Source organism: Topomyia yanbarensis, chromosome 3 (genome assembly GCF_030247195.1).
Source record: "Topomyia yanbarensis strain Yona2022 chromosome 3, ASM3024719v1, whole genome shotgun sequence".
In the NCBI taxonomy this organism is placed as follows: Eukaryota; Metazoa; Arthropoda; class Insecta; order Diptera; family Culicidae; genus Topomyia; species Topomyia yanbarensis.
In genome coordinates, this window is record NC_080672.1 from 255512750 (window position 1) to 255530071 (window position 17322).

The 17322-nt window shown below is 37.1% G+C and overlaps 1 pseudogene; it reads right to left on the reverse strand.

Annotated features, from left to right (window-relative positions):
* Positions 1-999: 999 nt before the first annotated feature.
* On the reverse strand, positions 1000-16971 carry LOC131694244 (esterase B1-like; annotated as a pseudogene).
* Between the last annotated feature and the right edge of the window lie 351 nt (positions 16972-17322).

The window sequence follows — 17322 nt, forward strand, 5'->3', positions numbered from 1 at the left end:
TTGTTTCTGCAGAACTAATGCTATTATATAGCACCAGCATACAAATGTCAAATTTGAAAGCCTTATATTAGCACTACTGATGCCAATAAAAAGCTTTAGTTGGCTGTCATTCTCCGCCATGCAAACCATTTTTCATGTTTCCTTTCAGTATGATGACCAAAAAGGAAAAAAAATGAAATAAAATGTTTTGTTTAAATTGACGACAATTGACTCTCTTCTAATGAATTGTAATGAATATCCTTAAAGGGTTTTCGTTCTCACATGATATGAGTGTTTTACAAAACTTACCTTTAGTAAGTCTCGAACTGAGGTACCTTGCCTCGTCCTTCACGGTAAGTGCGCTGCGTTTGTTGCCTGGACTATATTGCATATGTTCGATTGAAATGAAATATGCCGAATATAATCTTCAAGAAGAGTTGCATAACGAAAAAACCCACAGCATTATAATAGCATATATCGGCTTTCTATTTGCTCTATAATGGCGATAAACGCACATGTAAAGCTTACATGCTTTAAAGATCCTTGAAGCATGTATGCGTTATATCAGATCTACATATGCATGTAGACCAAGCGATAATGCTATATGTCGGCTATGCTGTTATGCATTATAGATGCTAATATAGAGCCATCTCATCTTTTTTTTCAATTATCTTATTCTACATGTTATCAGTTTCATTATATAGAAGAACAACTTCATATGAAATTGTCAAAGAAGAGTGTATTCGAATGAGCATCTTAGAATTTCCTAATTTGAAAAATTACCTTTTTCGCAAATGGCAGTAATGCTTTTTATATAAAAATATAAACGATTGAGACCATAGCAATGTTGGAATCGTAATTTTAGATGGATAATTTTGGATATTTGCAGATTGTGAGTTTTTGACCTTCTGCATGAAACCGATTATGAGTACAAATTTAGCAACCTGCTGGAACACATTTATTGATTCTAGATTTCTATTTTCATATTCTTACAAGTCAACACATAGTATAACACACCTATTTACATTTTTACATACACTTATTTAATTTGCTTATTCATTACTAATATAAAAATTATATAACAGATTACACATTTATTTCTTATCACAGAAAACCTCGCCTGTACTGCTTCAGCATATCTCTCCAAAACTTGAGTCGCTCCGGGTACGGATTTTGTATCATTCTCGGGTTAGTGTCGATCTCCAAACAGTCTAGTCCGAAGTCACCGGTATCTCTGTCAATCTTAGTGACGGGTTCCCATTTAAATCCTAAACATTGATTGTCCGGAGTAGGATTGCTGTATTTGGCAAAATTTGTCCAAAGTTTAACAAACGTCTGTCGAACTCGGCACTCTGCACTTTCTTCCGGAAGATTTGGCAAAAATGTAGGACTGAAACACGGATAAACTGTGTAATATAAGGAAATGCTTTGACAAACAACAACAACCTGAAAATGTAGAATACATCATCACCGTGACAGGCTCCGTTGATATGCGTCTGATTGAAAAGTCGCTTCGTGAAGCTAAACCGTCCATGGAACGTAAACCTGTAGTGATAGTGGGGAATGTTCGGCTGATACTTTGCTATCCATTCGGCGTTGATCATCGAGTTAGTGATGAAATAGTTATCAGCCATAGCATCACTCATCTGTTCGTAGGTGCTCTTCGTCACTGGCCTTTCCCCAAAGTAGAACTTTCGAATGAACTTTCCCACTTCAACGCGATCCAACTTTTCGGATTTACCCAACAGTTGTGTTATAACAGTTACCCAAGTGGATCCGACTGCTCATCAAAAACAGGGAAAGAATTCCCTCGCCACTATTGCATCCATCGATAATGGGCATGTCGAGTTTGGTAGATTTTAGGATTTCTTCTGGAGTCTGCGTGATGATGCTATCTTCACTGAGGAGATCTTCGATGACTGGCATAAAGGCGAATTTGACACCCATGCGTTTTTCTTCATTTGTCAGCACTTTATGCTGGTTCTTGATTAAAGCACTTGGCGAGGCTTTCATTAAGGTTTCTGAAATAACATTTGGAAAACGTGTTAAAAAAAATTTGAAGATTGATCTGACATGGTTGGAATACACCTACCTAACGCCTCCTCATCGGAATTCCCGGTGTATCCTAAAATGTTGGCTAATTTCCGTGCTTTTTCGCTTCCGGAACTTTGAAAGAAGGTTTCACTGGCAGGAATTCCACTCTGGCAGATTACCCGGTGGAAGTATTTCCTACGAATTAAAAAAAAAGTAAATTAACTTAACTGCATTATAAGGACAAACAAATTAGTCGTGATAATATATGTATACAAAGTGCACAACATGCAATGGAATTATAGTAACTGTCGTGTTTCTACGATTTATTGCTTCGGTTCAGTTTTTAGTTTGATGACAACAACTTTTATTGTCATTTTAGTTAGAAAGAACAGTGTTTTGAAACTTTTTTCTCTTTCTCTGAATATTGAAAAAGGAGTTTATGATATTGGTTTTCCGCTCCAATCTCGAATTTCTAAGACTAGAAGCTGTTTGCTTCGGCTTTGTGGCAGATCTCTCTCAAGCTGGTATATTTAGCGGAATTACACCGAACCTGACTCATATAATAGTCCATTCGCTTGTAGTTAGTGCAATACTGTAATGCATAACGCACGGTACAAACAACTGGTCAGGCAGACTACTTTCGGCATAGCTGACATAATAAAACGCAACACAATCCCTCCAAAAGTCACCCGACACGAGTTTGAAGAGATACACCCCTTTGTGCCGTCTAGTGCGATAGCTATACAACATCTTCGCTCACTGGAGCACAGGGCTTTGGAAACAGCCAACCCTCTACTTCAGCAAAACCACGCACGACACACTCCAATCGGTGGCTACACCGGTTACCGATGAAGTTAGAAGAGTTTGTTTTTGCTTAAAAATTAGACTGCAAAGCCATACACCTAACCTAAAAATTGGAAACAGTCGACTCCAGTTCAATGGTGACTACACCGTCGATCTCACCTTTGTGAATGGGCATATAGACGTGGCAATCCGTCATTAAAGACTAACGTCATTGTGTTGTAGTATTTTTTTGCAGCTAGCGTTAATCCTAGCTTAGTCCTGTCACTAAGATAGTGTCGGATTCTGATGAGAGGAATTCGAAACGCCTCCCAATAGCAGTCTAGTTACAGCACTGACATGTGATCAGCGTTGCTTTCTTATAGGTTGAGCAATCTCTCGGTGATATGCAGTCGATACTCAAATAAGAAGGATTAGGTCTGCCCGACCAGAAGAAAATAGCTGGCCGATTACCCGAGTATATCAGTTTATGGTATCATACCAAGACTTGGTGTTAAATGTGTATGCCATTTTTCTCCATTAGTATATTTTGTAATTGGATGCATTAAAAAATTTAATGATAGTATAGTAATATAGTTCCATATTTCATTTTTAACTAGGTGTTTGTATAATATGTATAACTTATTTTAGTATTCTTCGTATTTAGACATAATTTGTTTGATAAAATCTGTTTTAGTGTTCAGTGCTAGGTCGTGTATACGACAGCCGCCATGTCATCTTCCATATAGAGTATCTTTTATTAATTTTTTTAGAATAAGGTAGGAAAATTGTAAAAAAATTGAGTTCATTATCATTTTGTAACCGTTCCGTTACGTTCCTAACATTCACGTATAATTATAAATACTGCTGCATTCAAATTAAAAATTTCTATAATATAAACTAAACACTAGATTAAAACTTTTTAAAAAATATAAAATTTATGCTATAGATACAGATTTTTCACGTATTAAAAGAGAGATAACGGCCAACTCAAGCACGGTGCTACACAGGTTTGGTAAAGTAAGATTCCGTTTTTGGCACTTCCGTTTTTTGGCATGCTCCATTTTTGGCAACAAGGAAGTTCCGTTTTTGGCAACAAATGGGTTCCGTTTTTGGCAACATTATTTTTGTTCATAGTAAATCTTTTGAAAAATGCTCAATCATTTTGTTGTAATAATGGATATCGCTTTAGACTTTATTTCCAAACATAGGAGTTATATTTGCTATATATTATGGGGGCGGGCATAGCGAATCAAGTTAAATTTGTTGATTTTTTCTATTATTTCATACCATTTCACATATTCTTTTATAATTAATGTTCTTGTAACATTTATGATGTCACAAATTTTAAATAAAAGCTGTCAAGGTAAGGTTCCATTTTTGGCACGGTTCCAGTTTTGGCAACTGAAAAAAATATTGTTGGCAAAAACGGAATCCTACTGTACTATGTGGTTTCGTACACACTTACACTACAATTAAAACAGCTCTATAAAAAGTAACACCTGAGACAATGCAGTGGATGAAAAGGCAAACGATACGGGCAAGCGCAAAATGAGTGCGAGGCCGAGTACTACCGATCTAGACACAAGATGGTCTCTTTTTAACTCTCCTTGTAAGAAGTAGTCGACTTAAAACCAATAGGAAACCTACAAATGAACTTTATTTGCATAAAAGTTATTTAATAACAGTTTTATAAAAGAGATTGCTGTAACAACAAAAGACAGGAAATTGTGATAAGTCTTGTTGCAATAGTTTAAATAATCCAGTAACTTAATTGTAAGAAACAACTGAGAAATCCTGGAAAGGCGGCCATCTTGGAAAACGAAAAAAGTAGTTTTTTCTCACACCGTTGCAAAAATCTTTATGAAAATGAATCAAAGTGTTCAGGCATTCGAGTACTATTGATTTTCATGAAAAAAATTTCCAACTGTGTACGAAAACTTCTCTTTTCGTTTTTCAAGATGACCGTTTTTTCAAGCTTTCTCAGTTGAACCTTAATCACACTCTTTGAAGAAATCAAAGAAATCACATTTCACATAAGTAACGTTGCGACGTGTTTTTTGTCTGAAACACAAGTTTACAGCATTTATGAACTCAATGAACTGGTGGTCATTTTCAATGAAAAATCGTGTGCTGAATCCGAAAATAAAGTCCAAAAACTTTGCAGTGGAACAGTTTTCGAGTTACAGTAAAAAAGCATATCACATTTGAAATAAAAAAGTACATTTAGTAAAATTCAAATATCTTCCGTTGAGCCCATCGAAATGGTGAAAAGCAACCGTTTTTCATTATTATTATTATAGTGGAATTAAACGGAAGGAATTTTTAAAAGAAAAATTAGCATTTGGTCAAGATTTATGGCAAGCTAAAGCACGTTTAAAAATAATACTTTTAGAAAAACTTAAAGCATGCCAATAACCAACTAAAACAAAAATTTATTATTTGTTGTGAGTTATTATTTTTTTTGTGGAATGACAATTTGTGAGTTTATTTGGATGAACTTATTGAACCTTCTCGATCCCAATTTAATATAGGGCAAAAGTTCCAGAGTGGTAACAGTTTAGATTTCTCGTCTGACCGTAGCTGGTATCAGTCACTGACGAGTAGAATCGAAATACAAAAAATATTATAAATTTGATAAAGAAAACCAATAAACAATAAATGATTATTTAAAACAACAACCCTGAGAGCATCTATCCCGCTTGGGGTGTCATTCGTCGACGCACTTGCCATATATACTTTATCGGATTAAAATCTGGCATTAACTGTGCTTCTTTGTGCTCACGAGTAATACAGCATAACTCAGCATATTGAAAATAATTACGGTTTTCCTCATCTTGATTTTTAATGATACGTATACCAATCTTGAAAAAATGTTTGTAAACTGCCAGTAGTAAAGCGATAAAGTAATTATTGTTATTTAGTTACCGTCAGCAGTGATTAGCAAAATAAATGCTTCACCGGCGATGATAGTCCGTTTACGGACATGAACTTTGCAATCTGATTATGTGCTACAGCAATACAGCACAGTCAACAGAATGGTTCAACGAATGAATGGCTGGCGTCCTAAAGGGGCTTACCCACATTTTTTTCCGAAATCAAAATAGTTCTAAGTAATCTACGTGTACTGCCATTTAAGAATTTTGAAAAGAATTTTTAAAGTTTTTACTATACGCAGTCAAAGTTGACCATGGAAGTAATCCCAGTACTAGCTGGCGTACAAAAGGGGCTAACCCCACATTGAGTCTTCATTCATTCATTGAAATTCAAGTTTTCTCGAACGTTTTCCGGGGATTTAAGAAAAAGTTGTCAATCGATTCGCAATCAGTAAATTTTGTGTTATAGCTCACATATCGGTGAACTCGATTTAATATTGTTTTAGTTGGATTGCATTGTACATTGACGTTTCGGCGCAAACAGTCGTTCCTGAAGGTGAGGGCCGTTCATACACTAGCTATGTATGGCTATTTTCTATCTAATACATATATCTTGCACAAATGTATATTATTGAGCATATTTTTTTTTGAAAACTCCAGTGAAGGTGTTATGTCTCTATATTGAAAGTTGACCGAGCAATAATTAAGATAAAGGGGGATTAAGAGAAAAACGGTACATTGTGGTCGGAAAGTTGAAAAACGTTGAATCAATTATTTTCTTTCGTTATAGAGTTATGGTGTCTTCGGAAGAGTTGCTGTGTGGCACTTAGCGCTTTATATGGTTGAATCACATGAGTTCGGAATTCATTCGCTAGGACGGCGCTGTTTTTCCAACTTTTTAATGAAGCTATATAGAAATGTGGTGTCTTCGAGAAAGTTGTAGCTATCATTTTAAACATATCTTCTGAAGATGCAAACTTTGTATGTCCGGTACGTTTTGAGATAGAGAAGGTTTTAGTTAAAACATTTACTTACAGGTTATGTTTTCAAAATTACGCGATATTTCAAAACCTGTAGGACCTACAAAGTTGATATCTTTAGAAGATATACTTATAATTACCTGATACACAACTTTGCTGTAGACACCATGTTTCTATCTCGTTCCATTCAAATGTTGATAACAGCGCCGCCCCAGCGACTGAAATCCGAACTAACATGAAACGATCAAATGAAGCGTTGGATGTCACACAACAACTTTGCCAAATACACCAAAACTGTATAATGAACGATAAGGGTGTTAATTGTGGGTTATCCTCTTTTGGATTCTAGAGGGTTAGCCCCCCGAATTACGAAAATGCTCGTGAATTGAAAAGTAGTACATGTAATGATCTTATTTTTTCTAGACAACATGGGTCAATGAACTACTAATAAAATAATGTACTTTTGCAATAAAACAATGTTATTTTGGAAATGCGGAAGTTTTCTCCGTTTCCTGTAAAAAATGCAAAATGTGAGTTAGCCCCTTTTGGACGCCAGCCATTTAAGGGGTTATATATGTTGAGATGCGGGAAAAAAGGGAAAAGTTTGAATTTTTATAAAGATATGTAGCTATATTTTTATGAAGTACTTGTTATACGTTTAGCATAGTGTATTGTCCAATTTGTAAAATCCACTTGAGAAAATAAAAAAATATTAATAATTGTCGAAGCTATAGCAATTTCCGCAAAACAAATTTTTTCAAAAAGGTTTGCCGTGACTACAATTCCAATCCAACAGCTTAACAGAAACCATCAAACTAAAAAAAATCATTGGTATATGTACCTGTGGTGTCCTTGAACGATCGATTAAAAAAAATTCTTCTTTTCCAGTCTTGCTACCGGGTATATCCCGAAAGCATGGCGAGAAATAACTGTTACATTTATTCCCAAAGGGGGGCGCTCAAGCTATGAAGAAGCCAAGAGTTTTAGGCCTATCAGCTTAAGTTCTTTTCTTCTGAAAGCTTTGGAACGGATAATCGATCATCACATCAGGAACGTTAGTTTAGTTGAATATCCACTGCACAAAATGCAACATGCATATCAGTGTGGGAAATCCACGATCACTCTGCTTCACGATGTTGTTTACAACATTGAGAAAGCCTTCTCGCTCAAGCAATCTAGCTTGGGTGTATTCCTAGATATTGAGGGTGCTTTTGACAATGTGTCCTTCCAGTATATTCTGGAAGCGACGCGCGGTCATGGGATACCTGCATGTATCTCAGGTTGGATAAACGCAATGCTTAGTAACCGCATACTTTGCTCGTCACTGCGACAGGCTGAGATACGGAAGTTGAGTATTTGCGGTTGTCCTCAGGGCGGCGTTCTGTCACCTTTGTTATGGAACTTAGTAGCTGACGGCTTGTTGAAGAAACTCAATGAGCTTGGATTTCCAACCTACGGGTTTGCTGACGATTACCAAATACTAATTACTGGATTTTGCATCGGAACAATCTTTGACTTGATGCAACAGGCATTAAGAGCTGTCGAACAGTGGTGTCGACAAGTTAAACTATCAGTTAACCCAAGCAAAACTTCAATGGTTCTTTTCACGAAGAAGCGAATAACAACCGGGGTTCGTCCCTTGCAGTTCTTTGATTCTGAGCTGCTGTGTGCAGATCAAGTCAAATACGTTGGAGTCATATTGGATTCCAAACTGAATTGGTCTGCTCACATTGAGTTCAGAGTCAAGAAAGCGTGCATGGCCTTCGGGCAGTGCAGACGAACTTTTGGAAAGACCTGGGGTCTCAAACCTAAATACATCTATTGGATTTACACGACAATTGTACGTCCAATACTGTCATACGGATGCCTTGTGTGGTGGCAGAGGGGAGAGGTGGTGACAGTCCAGTCAAAGCTAAACCATCTGCAAAGAATGGCGCTCATGGCGTTGACTGGTGCTTTCACCACGACTCCGACTGCTGCTCTTGAGGCACTTCTAAATATCAAACCATTACACATACACTTAAAACAAGAAGCACTATCATGTGCATACAGACTGCAGGTTACTGGGATTTGGAACAGTAATCATGTTGATCTTGCTACCAGTCATACACGATTGTGGTCACAAATGGTTACATGGGGTGAAGATATTCTTGCTCCCAGCGATATTACACTCACTTGTAGTTTTCCTTACAGGACATTCCATGTTAAGATTCCCTCTCGAGAGGAGTGGTTGTCTGGCTTTATGGAAAGACAACAACAAACGCAAGTGGTTTGTTACACTGACGGTTCTCTGATGGAGGGACGTGCTGGTGCTGGTGTCTACTGTCGTGAAATGAGACTGGAACAATCTCACTCACTAGGTAGATACTGTACTGTATTCCAAGCAGAAATCTTTGCGATTATGTGCGGGGTGCAATCGGCCCTTCAACTGAGTTTGTCCGGCAGAGTTATAAACTTCTGCTCCGATAGTCAGGCTGCAATCAAGGCCCTTAGCTCAGACAAATCCCGGTCCAAGCTAGTGATCGCGTGCCGAACCCAAATCGAAGAACTAAGCATTGTCAACACTATCTACCTTGTCTGGGTGCCCGGACATTGCGGTATTACTGGAAATGAATGGGCTGACGAATTGGCCAGGGCAGGTTCAGCGATTGACTTCGTTGGTCCTGAGCCCGCGCTGCCAATTTCGACAAGTTGGATAAGGGAAAAAATACGGTCCTGGGCTTCGTCCGAGCACCGCAATTATTGGAGAAATCTACAAACGTGTCGCCAAACAAAGGCGTTTCTAGAACAACCATGCCCAGTGGTTTCGAAAAATCTCTTACATTTTTCGAAGCTCCACTGCGGCATGCTGACCAGGGCTTTAACCGGCCACTGCAAACTCAATTATCACATGGCAACTATTCAGCGCGCTGAGTCTTTTTCATGTGATCTTTGTGAATCCGACTACGGAACCTCATATCATCTGATATGCAACTGCCCAGCGCTAGCGCAATTGCGATTACGAGTCTTCAGCCGTCCTTATATAGACGAAACCATGTTTGGTCGACTGAGACTCAGAGACATACTAAAGTTTCTTATCCAATGTGGTAAAGAGCTTTAGGCTTATTCGCAGGCAAATTGAGCTACTTGTGAGTTTAACTTACCTGTTGTTTATTTTTTGTTTTGTGCTGTTATTTTTCCCACCCTTCCAAGTCTACTTCCCCACACCTCCTTGTCCTTTCCTTCCGCTCAGGAAATGATGAAAACACACGGCAAGGCACAAATCCCCGACTATGTACGGGGAACGTGCCATTTGAGCCAATATATTCTGATTCCTGATTCCTGCCGTGACTACAATTCCAATCCAACAGCTTAACAGAAACCATCAAACTAAAAAAAATCATTGGTATATGTACCTGTGGTGTCCTTGAACGATCGATTAAAAAAAAATCTTCTTTAAGGAAAAGGGGACGATTTTTCCAAAAAATCAAAAAATTATTAAAAAATTCATAACAATAATATGAAAATTTTGACGAAAAAATGGAATTGTTCAAGGACATGGTAGTTAAATTACGAGCAAGTCAAAAAAAAGTTTTGAGATCGGTTGAACCGCAAAGATGCTTTTAGGAAACATGATTTCGAGATAATCGCGTTTAAAGTTTCAAGTATAAGCAACACCTCCATAAGGGAGCAAGATGAAAAACGCTATAACTTTGCGTCCACTGCTCCGATCTCTATAAAAATTTGAGATAACCTTCTTAAGAATCTGAGCTTTACGATAGAAGAATAAAAAAAAAGTTCGATTTTTTGGCCGACCTCAACATAATAACCCCTTAAATCTAGAATTTGCCTATTCAGAACAAAGAATCTGCCCAAAAAATACAGTGTGATTAAAAACGACAATAATATTTTGGAAATATAAGGAAAATTATGAAAAATGACATTTTTCATTTGTCTTTAGCAGGTCAAGAACGATTTCTCTGAGCGTTTTTTTGTATTATCAATTAAATCAATTAAATAAAAAATTCTAAATATTTTAATTTAGTGGCTATTACACTGAACCTCCATGTACAAACCAAACCGGGGGTTCGTAAATTGAATTAGTTTATAAAAAAAGTGTTCGTTATTTGGAATTTAATTCGTAAAAAAAGTTTGCTTCACATTCTTATTAATATTCGTTGGTCGAGTAATATTCTCGATAACCCTAACAATATTGGTATTTTTGGAACGGGCTTGCTAAATAAATGCTGCAAATGGATAATTGGAACCGTTTTGAAATCCAATATGGCGACTTCCGATTGAGCAATATTCTCGATAACCCTAGCAATATGGGTATTTTTGGAACGGGCTTGCTAAGTAGATGCTGAAAATAGACAATTGGAACCTTTTCGCAGTCCAATATGACGATTGCCGGTTGAGTAATATTCTCCATAACCAGCAATATGGGTTCTATTTCCGTTATGCACTCGTCAACCCCATCCCGAAAATACCCATATTGTTGAAATTATAGAGAATTTATCTAAACCGGAAGTCGCCATCTTGGATTCCAAAATGGCTCAAGACAGCAATTTCCGTCATGCACTCGTCAACCTTATTCCGAAAATGCCCAACTTATAATAGTAACAATTAACTAAGAAGACATAAGTACACTGGTGTGCAATAAAATAGATGTGAACCATATTTATAGTTGCTGATTACGCCACACTGCTAACAACGCAATAGCAAAGAACACAACCTATTGATTATAGCAGCTTACCTTTATGGCACAACGGTGATGTAAACAAATCAAGTAGGTTTCTTTTGTTGACGGGATAACATCGCCTGTTTTGAAAATCATTTATTTTGGACTGTTCAATATAATAGGTGTGTTTTGTTTTGAGCCATTCTCATTCTAAATTTTTGCCAATATTTATTTTTAATCGTACAATGGCGTACTGGATTGCAAATCATATGATTGGCTTTGCTGAAAAGTTATAAATTTACATCAATTGTTTACAGTTACGATGGGACGAGGCAAACATTGTTCACCAGAACTACGGAATTTAATCATCAAGCTCCGGAATGAAGGTAAATATAAAACGATATCAGAGTTACTAATGTGTTCTCAAAGCACAATTACAAATGACATGGAATGGCGTCCACGTGCCGAAACGCGCGGTAAACCTCGAAATACGACTTTACGGCAGGACCGGCAGATTGCAAGGCACTCGAAAAAACACCCATTTGCTTCATCAACGGACATTAGAGACGAGCTTGGTCTCAAAGTTGACACCAGTACAATTCGGAGACGCTTAATAGAACAAAATCTACGTGCAAGACGTCCTAGAAAAGTTCCATTACTTTTGGCTAAAAACAGAAAATGTAGACTGCAATTCGCTAAGGAACACGTACATTGGCCAGTTTCAAAATGGCGAAACATTTTATGGAGTGATGAAACTAAAATCAACCTTTTTGGCTCTGACAGCTCCTCGAAACCTGTGAGACGACCTAAGAACAAAGCTTTTTATCCAGAGTATACTTTGAAAATCGTTAAGCATGGAGGTGGTTGTATTATGGTTTGGGGGTGCTTATCATGGTATGGTATGGGTCCAATTCACTGGATACAACAAATCATGACGCAAACGGTGTACACTGAAATCTTAGAGAAAGTTATGCTTCAGCACGCCGAAGAAGAAATGCCTCTAATCTGGACATTTCAACAGGATAATGACCCGAAGCACACGTCAAAAACGGCCAAAGCAGTTTTTGAGAGAAACAAACTGAATGTCCTGAAATGGCCTTCTCAGTCACCGGACCTCAACCCTATAGAGAATCTATGGGAATGGTGAAAAATGAGCTGAATAAAACTACACCGAAACCAAAGAATAAAACTGAACTGTGGATTGCAGTTAAAAAAAAACGTGGGAAAGTATTCCAACTGAAAAGCTGCACAAGCTCGTGAACTCCATGCCTCACCGGTGTCAAGAAGTTATCAAAAATAGGGGAAACAGCATTAAAAGATTGAGCAGCAAAAGATTGAGAAAATGAATTAGTTCAAAATGTTATAAAAAAATGAAAATCAAATGTTAATGAATTCGTTATGCAATGTTTCTTTTGTTTTTATGCTTCGTTTTTGAAATACACCTAATATTTTGCACAACCAGTGTAAGAGTTTTTGACTGAATGATTATGTTTAACATAGCAGTTATTCACCAGCAATGCGTTATAAACTTACGCACTAGATACATGTTCGTGAAAATATTGTTAGAAAAAAATAGTACAACCTAATTTTTTTAAATATCATTTTTGCGAAAAAAAATCGACCACACCTATTTTATTGCACACCAGTGCATATAACTTCATGCTGTAGTGTACGAACTCAAACTTTTCAAAAGGAGTTCGTTATTTCGAATTTAGTTCGTAAAAAAAAGTTCGTTATTTCCAATTTAGTTCGTAAAAAAGTTACGTAAATCGAATATTACGTAAAAAAAAGAGTTCGTAAATGGAGGTTTTAGTGTAATGGTGTATATTTGAGCGTTGAGTTGAATGGTGTAATGAGTTTTTGTATACAAGGATTCGTTCGAGTTGTGAGCTCTAATAGCGAAGAAAAGTAATTAATGCTCGAATACATTCGATGTGAAATACACGTGTATGAGCGATAATAACGAACATTGAAGAGAAATATAAAAGCGTGTAAACCTGATACTCGGGCAATAACGGAACTTTAAGTTAGATTCATAAGAAGTCTTATTGGATGATTTCCGATCAACTGTGTATTTTTACAGAAGCGTTTTTTCGACTGGACCTGTTCGCACTCTCTCATTCTGCTACTATCGGCAGAAGGCTGATAGCACCCAATCGTCGCCGGTGCACAATGTTTCCAAATAGGCAAAAATGTGATCGAATTTTTTTTGACTTCCTGAGCTATAGTGCCTTCAGCATAGTTTGTCTATAGAATATTCCCCATTTTTTCAAAGTACAGTGGAGACCCGATTTTATCAGCCCCCGATTTTAGATATACCAGATTTTATCAGCTTTTTGACCCGATTTTATCAGCTTCATATGAAAATTGATAGTTGGTAGTTTGATGGGCTCTAGCAGATGAACCAAGTTGAATTCGAGTAACTCCTTTCTTAGGCATATATTACATATCTTAGAGATCCGAAAAATGCAAAAAAATAAAAATATTGTTTTTTTTTTTTCAAATTTTGCACTGTCAGAGGAACTTAAAGTAAATAATCAGACAAGGTTGCGAGGCTATATCAAAGGACCAAAGAAGAATATTTTAAGAGCTTCGGTTTATTAAAAAGACAGAAAAATATAAGTCCTGATTATTTAAATGTCCCTGTTTTATCAGCTTAAAATTCGCCAAGGGGCTGATAAAAACGGGTCTTATCTGTATTAGTTTGGTGATTAATCCCCTTAAAGCTGAGAAACAAATTTTATATGGTCATTTATAAAAGAATAAAAAACTGTGATGAGAAAAGTTGTAGGGAATGTAATAAGAAACAACTTTGCTGAAGAGATTATGTATCTATCTTTTAGTTTTAAGAGACATTTGTGGAGTTTTCTATGATACATCCCTGAAAATTAATTTTTTCAAAATAACTTTTCTGGCTGATTTTTTAGAATTTCAAAATGCTCTAAGATTTTGTTCGGCATAAGGAAATACACAATCTATCTCTTATATCTGTGGAGTTATCGAAAGTTTTTGTGCTAAAAAAGCAACATTTTGGTATGAAATAACAATTCAATCCGAAAATTTCCGCAGACAGAGCCATATTCATTCGAATCTATAAATCAAACGCTATCAAATCCAGAGTTAATCATTTGTCGCATGCTGTCTCTTACATGCAATAACATATATTCAAAAAACGACTACCTATGAAGCTCTTTTATAAGGCCATTCAAAAATTACATCCCACATTGAAGAGTAAAAAGAGGAATTATGAAGCATGTTGTTATAAAGGGGAGAGCAAGGAGGAAGGGGGGGGGGTGGTTAACATAGCTACCAGCAACAAAATGGAATCAATCATTACAAATATACCTACCAATACTAAAATCTTTTAGTTTGGATTGAAATTATAATAAAATGTCTTCATCTCCACTTCAATCCGATGTGGAAAATAGGAAATACTTTCCTTTATTTATAACATCTCAAGTTATCATAACTCTTTGTATAACATGTTATAACTCGGTAGTTTTCAATCCAATAAAATATCATAAATATCATAAAGAACAAATAACGAAATCTGTCTAAATACTGTTGCAATAAATAGTGATCCGGCCCGTTACGCAGATAAGATTAGCTTTTCTAGGCAGTACTCCCACGGTCGGCTGTGTGGAGTTCAAATTTCTTTTGTTTAGAAAACATTGAATACTCTCGGTAGCCGGCTACCCAAAGTTTAAAAGAACAAAAAACTAAACATGATCTTTTCTTTTTCGATTAATTGTGTACTAGAAGACTAACTAAACAACTACTTAATAAAATATGCTGTACATGTCGCATTGCTTGCTTGGAGCGGTTCCTAGACATCATTCCTTTCTAAACCTCCAACTCTCCAACACATATAGAAGAGTCTGATGAATCATCGCCCTTCCGTTAAGTAGGTGGATGCTCCACCAACACTTCCCGTCTACCTTATCCTTTATCCTTTCCCGTGAACGATAGAGATGAAGTCAGTGTGCAATCTACCAGAATCATCGTCACAACGCAACGCAACGCAACACAGATATTCGAATGTAACGCAATCTATATATATGAGGCGACAAGTTTTTTGGAAACAAATAATTACATTGATAAGAGGTTTATTATTCATAATTTCAGGTACTTGATCACAGTTTTCGTAAATCTTTCAGTTCATGAAATCGTCATATTGTTATCATAAATTTATCAACGGATTTTTTCCGTATAGCGTCAATCTGGTTCCAGATTGTGATGAGACATCATTAAATGTGCGAGTCAATTTTGGACAATTAATGAATTAATGTATCAATGGACCCTAATATTAGATAATTGAATATGAAAAATTATTATAAAGAGAGGTATAAGCATAGCGTAATTGGTAGCAGTCACTGCTCACCTGGATTCCATTTTCAGTTCCGCGCATGGAATTTTATAAAAGATAAAAACTCTGTATATGAAAAAACTTTGATATAGATGTTCCAAAGATACAGGCAACATTACATATTTGTGAAAAGTAAAATAAAGAGATGGGAAATTCAAAAATGTTGTCAACAGACTAGTATGACAAAGTTGAAATTGTTTCTGATTGCAGCTCAAAAATTATAACAAATAAATAACCTCAACAGCGCATCAACGTCAAATCCAGTTTGTCCAACGGGAGAATATCTATTTGTCTTATCTAAATCTAATAAGAAATGTTTACATACCTTGAGTTAGGCGAGAGATAATGAAGATACGCAGATATGCTTCCTGCGCTTTCCCCGAACACCGTCACGTTTCCCGGATCACCACCAAACTGGGCGATATTTTCGTTCACCCATTTGAACGCCATCAGCTAAAAACGAAAACCAAATGTGAATTTATGCAGTGCGGAGTGTTCAAAGAACTCGTACTTGATCTTTCAGTCCAGCATTTCCAGCGATTCCGGCACTAGGAAAACTGAGAAAACCAAGCGGTCCCAATCGATAATTCATCGCAACCACGATAACCCCCTGCTGGACCAAATGGACCGGATTATAAAATACACTGCTTCCGGTACCGGCTAAAAATCCACCACCATGAATATATATCATAACCGGATACTTTTGATCATCGATGGTAACATTGAAATTCGGTGTGTAAATATTCATGTATAACCCCTTCTCAGATCCGACGACACGGTTGGTGAACAGATCTTGTTGAATGCAATCGCTTCGTTCAAACAAACATTCGACCACGGGGGTGTCGAAGGATTCCAGTGGAACGGGAGGCTTGAACCGCAGATCTCCACGTGGATGCTTAGCATAGGGAACGCCTTTAAAGTAATGATAGCACAAACCATTCGGTAGGGTCGCTGAAACTCCACGAAGTTTTCCTTGGCGAACGGTTACAACTGGGCGATCGGCTGGAGGCCAAAGTTTAAGGAATTTTCCTCTGATGAAATATGCAGCTGTGCTGTAGACCACTTTCATCAATGTTAACACGAATTCCAGCATTCTTACTAATTGGTTGTCAACATTGAATATTGGGGAAAGATCGCGCCGGGGTCACTGACGAACTGACTGACACCCAAACCTACTAAGTAGTAAAACGCCGCGCAATAATTTTTGGATCACGTCTCGTCCGTTCGGTTCGCTCGGCGAAGAAAACTAAACTGAGCAACATATTGTACGAAGTGGCGGTGCCTCTCACGACTTGCGAGAATCATTTTACAGATTTCAAAATGTGCAATGGAAATGCGACGAACGCCGCGAGCTGACGTTAGATATAAACAAAATCACCGAGGTGGGGAGAACGACGGTCATGTTTCTCGTAGGTTTGCTGTTTCATTGTGGCCACGTGCACCGTCATCGTCAGCTGTGTGACATTCAAGTCACGAAGAACTGGAATTATGGGATGCCTGACCTTAGCTTAAGGCTATTTAGTATGACATTGCCTAAAGACGTTTGCTTAAATTCCCAAAAACAAAAACACTAGGGTAAACTACGAATGTTCGTCAAACAAATAAGTGTTCACAAACGACCAAAACACATAATTTACCCGGTTTACT